Here is a 9,615-nt window from a genome sequence, read left to right on the forward strand (position 1 = left end):
CGGCTACAGAGACCGAGCCGAGGAGGGTGATCTCAGCTCCGCGTTACCTTAAACTGATCCAAGACACTGTGGGGCCACTACTCTTCCAGCAGGGACCACACAAGTGGCAGATCTGGGGAGACTCACCTTCCTCCTCCGAGAGGAGCAGTGTGGCAGGAATCTGCTGGGTTTGGAGACTCCAAATGGGGCCGTGTGCCTGTGATAGAAACGCTCGGTCACAGGCCGGGTAAACATGGAGTGTGGCTGGAGGCCAGGGAGACGGCAGGGATTGACTGTTTTTCTCTGAGGGAGCACTGAGGAGTGCGGCTCTGAGCTGTCGCTCCTAGGGCCAGAGATTGGGAGGCCAATTCTCATTCTCATCCTCCAAAGCGGAATGGAAAGTGTTCAGGGAACAAAAGCTACTGAGAGCAAAACCGTGCAGATTGCTTAGCCTGGCTCCTAGGAAGGGCGGTGCAATCCCACCTCAGGCAAAGACATTTGAGACTCACTGCAACAGGTCCTTCCCCACGGAAGATCAGCAAACACATAGAGACAAGACCAAGTTTATCGATCAGCTGAGAACTGCAGAACTCCAGAGCTAGGGGAAAGCAACACCTAGAATTCACGGCTTTTCCCCCCATGATTCTTTAGTCTTTCAAAGTCAATTTTTTTTCAAAGTCAAATTTATTTTATTTTTTTTCTTATTCTTTTTTCAAAAAATTTTCCTCTTTCCCATTTTTACTTTTTTAGACTATTCTATCATATCAATACCTTTTTAAAAATATTTTTACATTTTTGGGCACCTGGGTGGCTCAGTGGGTTAAGCCGCTGCCTTCGGCTCAGGTCATGATCTCAGGGTCCTGGGATCGAGTCCCGCATCGGGCTCTCTGCTCAGCAAGGGGCCTGCTTCCCTTCCTCTCTCTCTGCCTGCTTCTCTGCCTATTTGTGACCTCTCTCTGTCAAATAAATAAATAAAATCTTTAAGAAAAAAAAATTTTTACATTTTCATTGTTATAGTCATACTCTATCCCTTTGTTGTATTTAACCATATATATATATATAAAAAATATATATATATATATATATATATATATATATATAATGTGTTTTCCTTTCTTTAAAATTTTGGGATACATTTTCTTCTAACAAATCAAAATATACCCTAAATCTAGCATGTGCGTTTGTTCTAGTCTCCAGCCTGATCACATTCTCTCCTTTTTTCTTTTTTCTTTTTTCAACCAACTTCTTATGTTATCAATTCCTTTTACAAAATCTTTAAAAATTTTCATCTTTACAGTCATATTTCATCTCTCCATCATGTTTATCCTTATTTTTGTATATATGTAAGTTTTTCTTTCTTTAAAATTTTGGGAGGCCGTTTCATATGTATATATATTTTTTCCTTTCTTCTCCCCCACCTCCAGTTTCAGGTCTCTTCTGGTTTGGTTAGTGTATATTTTTCTGGGGTCATTGCTACCCTTTTAGTATTTTGTTTTCTCATTCATCTATTCTCTGGGTAAAAGGACAAGGTGGAAAAACTCACCTCAAAAGAAAGACCAAGAGGTAGTACCAATGACTAGGGGCCTATTCAATACGGACATTCGTAAGTTGTCAGAACTAGAGTTCAGAAGGATGATTATAAAGATGCTAGCTGGGCTTGAATAGACCATAGAAGATACTAGAGAATCCCTATCTGGAGAAATAAAATCCTTTTCTGAAGAAATAAGAGAACTAAAATCCAAAAGTTGAAATCAAAAAAGCTATTAATGAGGTGCAGTCAAAACCACAGTGAGATACCACCTTACACCAGTCAGAATGGCTAAAATTAACCAGTCAGGAAACGACAGGTGTTGGAGAGGATGTGGAGAAAGGGGAACACTCTTACACTGTTGGTGGGAATGCAAGCTGGTGCAGCCACTCTGGAAAGCAGTGTGGAGGTTCCTCAAAAAGTTTTAAAAATGTAGAGCTACCCTACGACCCAGCAATTGCACTACTGAGTATCTACCATAAAGATACAAACGTAATGATCTGAAGGGGCACATGCACTTGAATGTTTATAACAGCAATGTCCACAATCACCAAGCTATGGAAAGAGCCTAGATGTCCATAAACAGATGAATGGATAAAGAAGATGTGGTATGTATACACAATGGAATACTATGCAGCCATCAAAAGAAACGAAATCTTGCCATTTGCAACAACATGGATAGAACTAGAGGGTGTTATGCTAAGTGAAATAAGTCAATCAGAGAAAGAGAACTGTCATATGATCTCTGTGATATGAGGAATTAAAGAGGCAGGGTGAGGGGGTTCTGGGGGAAGGGAGGGAAAAATGAAACAAGATGGGCCTGGGAGGGAGACAAACCATAAGAGGCTCTTAATCTCAGGAAACAAACTGAGGGTTGCTGGAGGGGATGGGTTGGGAGGGATAGGGTACCTGGGTTATGGACATTGGGAGAGTATGTGTTATGGCAAGTGTTGTAAATTGTGTAAGACTGATGATTCATGGACCTGTACCCCTTAAACAAATAATTCATTGTATGTTAATTAAAAAAATCATAAGGGAAATTGAATAGAGGTAAAAGATATGATGATTTTGGTGGGGGGAAGGATAAAGCAGTGGTATGTTTCATTTTCTCTAATGATGGATTTTATTTATTTATTTGAGACAGAGCATGAGTGGGAAGGGAGGGGCTGAGGGAGAGGGAGAAACAGATTCCTCTGCTGAGCAGGAAGCCTGGTGCAGGGCTCAATCCCAGCACCCTGGGATCATGATCTGACCTGAAGGCACATACCTAACTCACTGAACCAGCCAGGTGTCCCTAACAATAGATTTTTTAAAAACATACATACTTTTGTTTTTCCCCTCTAATTATAGAAATAGTTGCTCATAATGAAAAATTCAGATAAACATATAAGCACAAAGAAAAGAATTATTGGCTGTAATATCATAAAAATTACTTTCCTTAACTCTAAATCATTATTTTTATTATTTTTTAAAAGATTTTGTTTATTTATTTGACAGAGACACAGCGAGAGAGGGAACATAAGCAGGGGAAGTGGGAGAGGGAGAAGTAGGGGAAGGGGGAGAGGAAGAAGCACGCTTCCCGCAGAGCAGGGAGCTTGATGTGGGACTCGATCCCAGGACTGTGGGATCATGACCTGAGCCAAAAGCAGATGCTTAATGACTGGGCCACCCAGGTGACCCCTAAATCATTATTTTTAATTATTGCTTCTTTCACCTTGTGGATGGACTATAATTTATTTGACCATTGCCCTTGTTGTTTCCAATTTTTTACTTTCTTTTTTTTTTTTAAGATTTTATTTATTTATTTGACACACAGAGATCACAAGCAGGCAGAGAGGTAATTTTTCATTTTCATAAGTAACTCCATGATAAACACCTTTAGACATTAAACTTTGAACACAAATCTGATTATTTATCTCAGCCCATTTCCTAGAAAAGCGAAGTACAGGACCCATGGGTGTATTCATCAGAATGTTGCAAGTGACAAAAGCTAAGTGGAAAGTCATTGAACAGCAGCTAGAGCAGAAAGAATGTACCATCCGTCCCATATAACCAGGACCCAGGGGTGAGCAAGGCACATCTTGTTTCAGGAGTGGCTGGATCCAGCAGCTCAAATAACACGCTATGAACACCATCTTGCTGTCTCTGAGCTATGTTGTCCCTGAGAAAGCTGGGACCACAGTCCACCATGTTAGCAACTGCAGTGGAAGGGGAAATTTCCTTCCCAATGGTTAAAGCAAAAGTTCTGCCCTTGTACAGACCTAAGTCTTTGGTTTATTCCTGAGGTACAGGTAGAGGGAGTGAGATCAGCCTCACCTGAAGGACATGAACTACAAAAGAAGGAGTGGTGGTCCCCCACAGAGAAATCAGAGTACCATGATCAAAAGAAGAGGGCAGGCATGCTGGGTGGCTCGGTTGGTTAAAAATCCAACTCCTGATTTCAGATCAGGTCATGACCTCAGGGTTGTGAGATGGAGCCCCACCTTGGGGTCCCCACTGGGCATGGAGGCTGCTAAGGATTCTCTCTCTCCCTCTCCCTTTTCTCTTCCCTCACCTCTCTTTCAAATAAAAAATGAATGAATGAATGAATGAATGAATAAATAAATAAATACATAAATACATAAATAAATAAATAAAATCAGGAACGGCTGGGGTGCCTGGCTGGCTGGCTCTGTTGGTGGAACATCCAACCCTTGATCTCTGGGTTGTAAGTGTGAGCCCCATGCTGGGTGTAGGATTACTTAAAAATACTATACTATACTATACTATACTATACTATACGGAGTGGCTGTCAGGATGGTTTGAATTGCTATCATTTATTGATTTGCCTGGAATGCCTTTTAAAGTATACCTGTAGGTCTTCTTCATCTTCCTCTTCCTCTCCTCCCCCTCCTCTGCCTTTGCAATTCAGGAGACTTTCTTTAATTATATCCTCATGCATTAGGTCTGTTTTAATGTTCTTGCTTTGTCCTCAGCGACATCTTTAAATCTTAGTTTTTACTTTCCTTCTCTGTTTTCCACATTTGCCATCCTTTCTATCATTGTTGGAACTTTTATCCTTTTCCTCTGTGTTTTCGGAGGACTTTTGGCCTCCCTGTTACGGATCCAGTTTTCTATCTTGCTGAGCCTAAAGATTCACCGCTTCTCCTGTATTTTGAAATCCCATTTGTAATGTTGTATTACATTTCAGTTGTTTTCTCATCTTACCCAATTGCCTTTACGGGGGAATTTTATTGGCCTCTGCTCCTCACCTAGACATCTCCACGTCATCCACCGTTTGTGAACACCATTTCTCAGCTTCAGAGTCCGTGTTTCAGTTTCGTTGGGATAGTGGTAAAATGTATCCCCTGAACTTGACCAGGTTTCTGCTCTAACTGTGATGTCAGCCGCGATCACCAGGTCCCTGGAGATCTAGATAAGCTTGGGTCAACCTTGCTCCCAAGGGCCTGTGGGTGGTCCAGTGCTATCCATGAGATTTTTACGGGTTCCTGGTGGTCCCTGTTCGCTACAGTTGGCTGTTCCAGTTCACAGTTTCTTCTGTGTCATGCTTGCTCTCTTCCCTGCTCAGGGCCTACTTTCTCCTCCAGGCTGTTGAGCTTCTACCCTTCTCCTCAGACTCTCTGGCCATGACACTCTCTCCGATCTGCTCCAGCCTCTCCTGGTTGTGCCTTTCCACTTTAAAAACTGAGAAAGAAACATCCTATTAGGCCCTGAAACAAGGTAAATGATGATTCTCTTGGGATCCCATCAGCATCTCCCCGCCTCTCCCAGATGCTGCGATGCTCTTCTCCTGTCTTATGTGAAGACCTCTTTGGTCCTCAGCCTCAGGGCAGAAGGAAGGGATCCTGAGCTCTCAGCTGATCAGTAGAGGCTGGGATCCCAAGTGTTTGATGATGTACCTGGGCCAGCCTTCTCTGAGGGTCACATGACTAGCCTGGGGACCTCAAGTCCCACGTATAGTCTTGTTTATTGTCATACCCATGTTTCCCCTCTCCATGGGGTAGTCACTTGTAACTGCACAACTGTTTGTTTTGTTTTGTTTTTTAAGATATTAAAAAAATTCATTTACTTGAGATTGAGAGAAAGAGCATTGAGGGAGAGGGAGAAGCAGGCTCCCCACTGAGCAGGGAGCTTGATGTGGAACTCGATCCTAGGACCCTGGGATCATGAGCTGAGTCAAGGGCAGACGCTTAGCCAACTCCGCCAGCCAGGCGCCCCTTGCACAACTGTTTTTTAAATGTAAAAGAAATTGCAAGGGGAGGGATTATCCAGGCCTATTTTTATCTTTCATTTCTGTTCTTCCTAAGTTAGGAGATATTAGTGGGACCCAGGGAAACTCTGCTTCCTGGGGAAAGAGGTCCTGGACGTCCTCAAGCTCTTTCCTCAGTGTGGACTACCTGCTGTCGTCCAGTAGAAATTCCTCACCGTTTCTGAAATGTAGCACTTATGCTCTTTTCCTGTGTTCTATTCCTTTCTTTCAGGAACTGGGGGTGCAAGGTTGGTGGGTGGTGTAGATGTTAGCGCTCAAAGTCACCATCTTATCCAAAAGTACTAATGATTTTTTTGCTTCTTTTTTCTTTTTAATGTATAAAGCTCTTTAGATGTAAATCATAGCTTTAAAGATATTCCTAACATTCTGAGTTTTCAACATGTCTGGAGGAAGGACCTGTTCAAATAAGTACACTATCATAACCTAACTGCTTCAGCACACAGGGAGACAGAACAGCAGTACCTGTATTTTTAGTAAGATAATATTTAGATTTCATGGGGCACCTGGGGGGCTCAAATGGTTGGACATCCAACTCCTGTTTCGGCTCAGGTCATGATCTCAGGATCATGAGATCAAGCCCCGCGTTGGACTCTACTCAAGATTCTCTCTCTCCCTCTTACTCTGTCCCTGCCTCCCATACCTCCGCTCACATGCTTGCTCTCTCTCTCTCTCTTGCTCTCTCAAAAAAAAAAAAAAAAAGATAATCTTTGGGATTTCTTTACTCCTGCTCTGTAGGGGAAAAAAATCAGCTCAGAGAAATCTGAACGCTCCCCAAAAATAATACCCAGCTGAAAACTCGTTTTTGCTACAGTTTTCTCAGGAAGCAGAGCAAGGCTTTCCATTTCCTAGCAGGTCCCTCGAAGGTCAAAAGAACAGGGAATATTTTTAAGGGCGTCTTGTTTGCTTTTGTTCTCACAGCCCTCGCGTGCCCCTGGGAACAGCAGACTCTAATAAGCAAAATAATCTAAGGAGTGGAAGGAATAGCAGGCAGTTTTTAGATAGGATGCTTTGTGACCAGAGTACTGACCTTGGGTCAGCTCTGCACCAAATGGTTCTTTTGAGCTTTGAAAAGTTCCATCTGTTTAGCACCCCAAATCCAGGGGGAAAAAAGAAACTGCTCTCAGTAAAGTCGAATTAAGGGGCATTGGGAGAAAGATATAGATAAGATGAGGCTCCATTTAGGAAACCAAGTACCACACAGCAGGCAGAGTCCACGATGGCTCCCGCAGTCCCACATACAGACTGCGTCACAAGAAGGTTCCAGAATGCTGCACTGCCATAGACATCAGACATCATCGAAAGAAGATTTATTAGTATTAGTATTTCTCTCGATGGTCCTTCCCAGCAGTGTCACTTAACCTTTGTGTGTCTCGGTTTCTTGACTGGACCCACCTGTTTTCCTGCTTCCCTCTGTAAATTTGCTAAGCACAAGTTGGAATCGTGAGTTCTGGTCATTTCTGCTTCCTGTTATTGCACAATTTGGAAAACAGTGTAGAGAGAGGGAGGGAGAGCGGGTTTGTGTGTGTGTGTGCGCGCGCACGCGTGCAGTGTGCGTGTGTCAGATAACAAAAATCCAAGCTACCTCTGACAAAAAGACCATCAGAAGAGAAATGTTCCACCCTGGGATGCGTGGCACAAGGTCTAAATGGGTCCAATGTAAAGTGTCCCCCAACTCAGTGCATAAACAAAAATATTTGGTTTTGCCACACTTTAGAACGTTAATCATTAAATAATGTCATGTTTGGGGCACCTGGGTGGCTCAGTCAGTTAAGCAGCTGTCTTTGGCTCAGGTCATGATCCCAGGGTCCTGGGATTGAGTTCCGCATCGGGTTCTCTGCTCAGCAGGGAGCTTGCTTTTCCGTCTGCCTCTGCCTGTTGCTCTGCTTACTTCTGCTCTCTCTCTCTTTCTGTCAAATAAATAAATGAAATCTAAAAAATAATAAAATAATAAAAAATGAAGTAACGTCATGTTTAATAATACCAACCTGTTCCTAAATAAGCATATTTCTAAACTTTAAAGCTAAAGGTGAAACTCAAAACTATAACGGAAATCATTTCTGTCCATACAAAAATTAAGTTACCTTATAATGACCTTCACCATGACTTCTTTAGCAAAATCACCAATAGGTTTTGCAAATTCTAGTTGGTTGCACTACCTTGTTGTAAGGACTCTCTTAAATATCATTGCCTTGGGGTGCCTGGGTGGCTCAGTGGGTTGGGCCTCTGCCTTCAGCTCAGGTCACAATCTCGGGGTCCTGAGATGGAGTCCCACAGTGGGCTCTCTGCTCAGTGGGGAGCCTGCTTCCCTCTCTCTCTGCCTGCTGCTCTGACTACTTGTGATCTCTCTCTCTGTGTCAAATAAATAAATAAAATCTTTAAAAAGTGTATCATTGCCAGGGCGCCTGTGCGGCTCAGTGGGTTAAAGCCTCTGCCTTCAGCTCGGGTCATGATCTCAGGGCTCTCTGCTCACTTGGGATCCTGCTTCCTCCTCTCTCTCTCTCTCTCTCTCTCTCTCTGCCTGCCTCTCTGCCTACTTGTGATCTCTATCTGTCAAATAAATAAATAAAATCTTTAAAAAAATGTATCATTGCTTCTTCCTTATCATTTTCCCCAGACCTCCCTGGTGATATGAGTCACCTGAAGAACATAACTGGTTCTTCTATCCCCCAGGATCTGGTGCTCAGCATGGCAGAAAGTAATTTGTAATTCTCTGCATCACCCACCAGGGCTGGTTAAGCCCTTGTGCTCTTTGTCCTTTGTTCTCAACACAAGAGGCGACTAAGAACAATGCCTTGAAGTGTGTGAGCTGGGCTGGAGCCGGCTGTCAACAGAAGCACCCCAGTGGGTGGGGGGTAGATTTGGGTGAGAAAGACACCAAGCTGGTTCATTTGTCAGATGCTGTGAGCTCAACAGATTCCTGCCTAATGAGCTATCATCTCTCAGGAGCGCGGAACCCCATGTTCTTGCTTCCTCTTTGCCTTCTAATTTTTGGTCCTGGAGACACCTACAAATTAACAAAATAATCCAGCACTCACAACCGGTGTGCCAGCTGACTGGGAAACATTTGCAATAGGAAACAATTCACTCTTCAATTACACCTATGGACAGAATATGTATGAAGTGTGATATCACTTCTTTACGAAGGCACCACATGGCAGTATTCTAGAATGCACAGATTTTTTTTTTTTTAAGATTTTATTTATTTATTTGACAGAGAAAGAGAGAGACAGCAAGAGAGGGAACAGAAGCAAGGGGAGTGGGAGACCTCAGGCTTACTCATTGTGTTTATTCCCTCTTACCTCAGGTGTGCCGTGGCCCCCTTGGGGGCTGCCCAACCTTACTCCTTTAGTACTTGCCAGAAACACTACCTTCACCCACCTTAACCATCATCCTTTCTTCAAAGAGCAATCTGAAGGCCCAGTTCATATTTTCAAACTGTATTTTCAAGCCACAAGATACGGGTCACTGGCTGGGCTAGGAATTTGGGCCTGAGGCTGGGAAAACAGTGAGAGAGAGGTGGAGTAGACACACACACACACACACAGACACACACACACACACACACACGTGGGGGTTGGGGGCAAAGGCTGAGAAAGAGAAAAAGCTGAGAGAAAACAACCTTGGTCTCTGTTCTTCCTCAAACCAATGCTCAGTTTTTCTCCAGGGATAAGCCTTTGATTCTAGCGACCAATGGACCCTTGCCTGGAAGAGTAGGTACATTAATTCCTCATAATCTAATCCGGAATAATCGGAGACTAATGATCTTCTATCTTTTATTTGTATTGGCTCAGAAATTAGGGAAGAGTGAATTTCGGGGGAAAGAGAAAATGTATGTCTG

The sequence above is a fragment of the Mustela putorius genome, unplaced genomic scaffold (assembly GCF_011764305.1).
Source record: "Mustela putorius furo isolate JIRA1106 unplaced genomic scaffold, ASM1176430v1.1 tig00003962_pilon_pilon_pilon, whole genome shotgun sequence".
Classification (NCBI taxonomy): domain Eukaryota; kingdom Metazoa; phylum Chordata; class Mammalia; order Carnivora; family Mustelidae; genus Mustela; species Mustela putorius.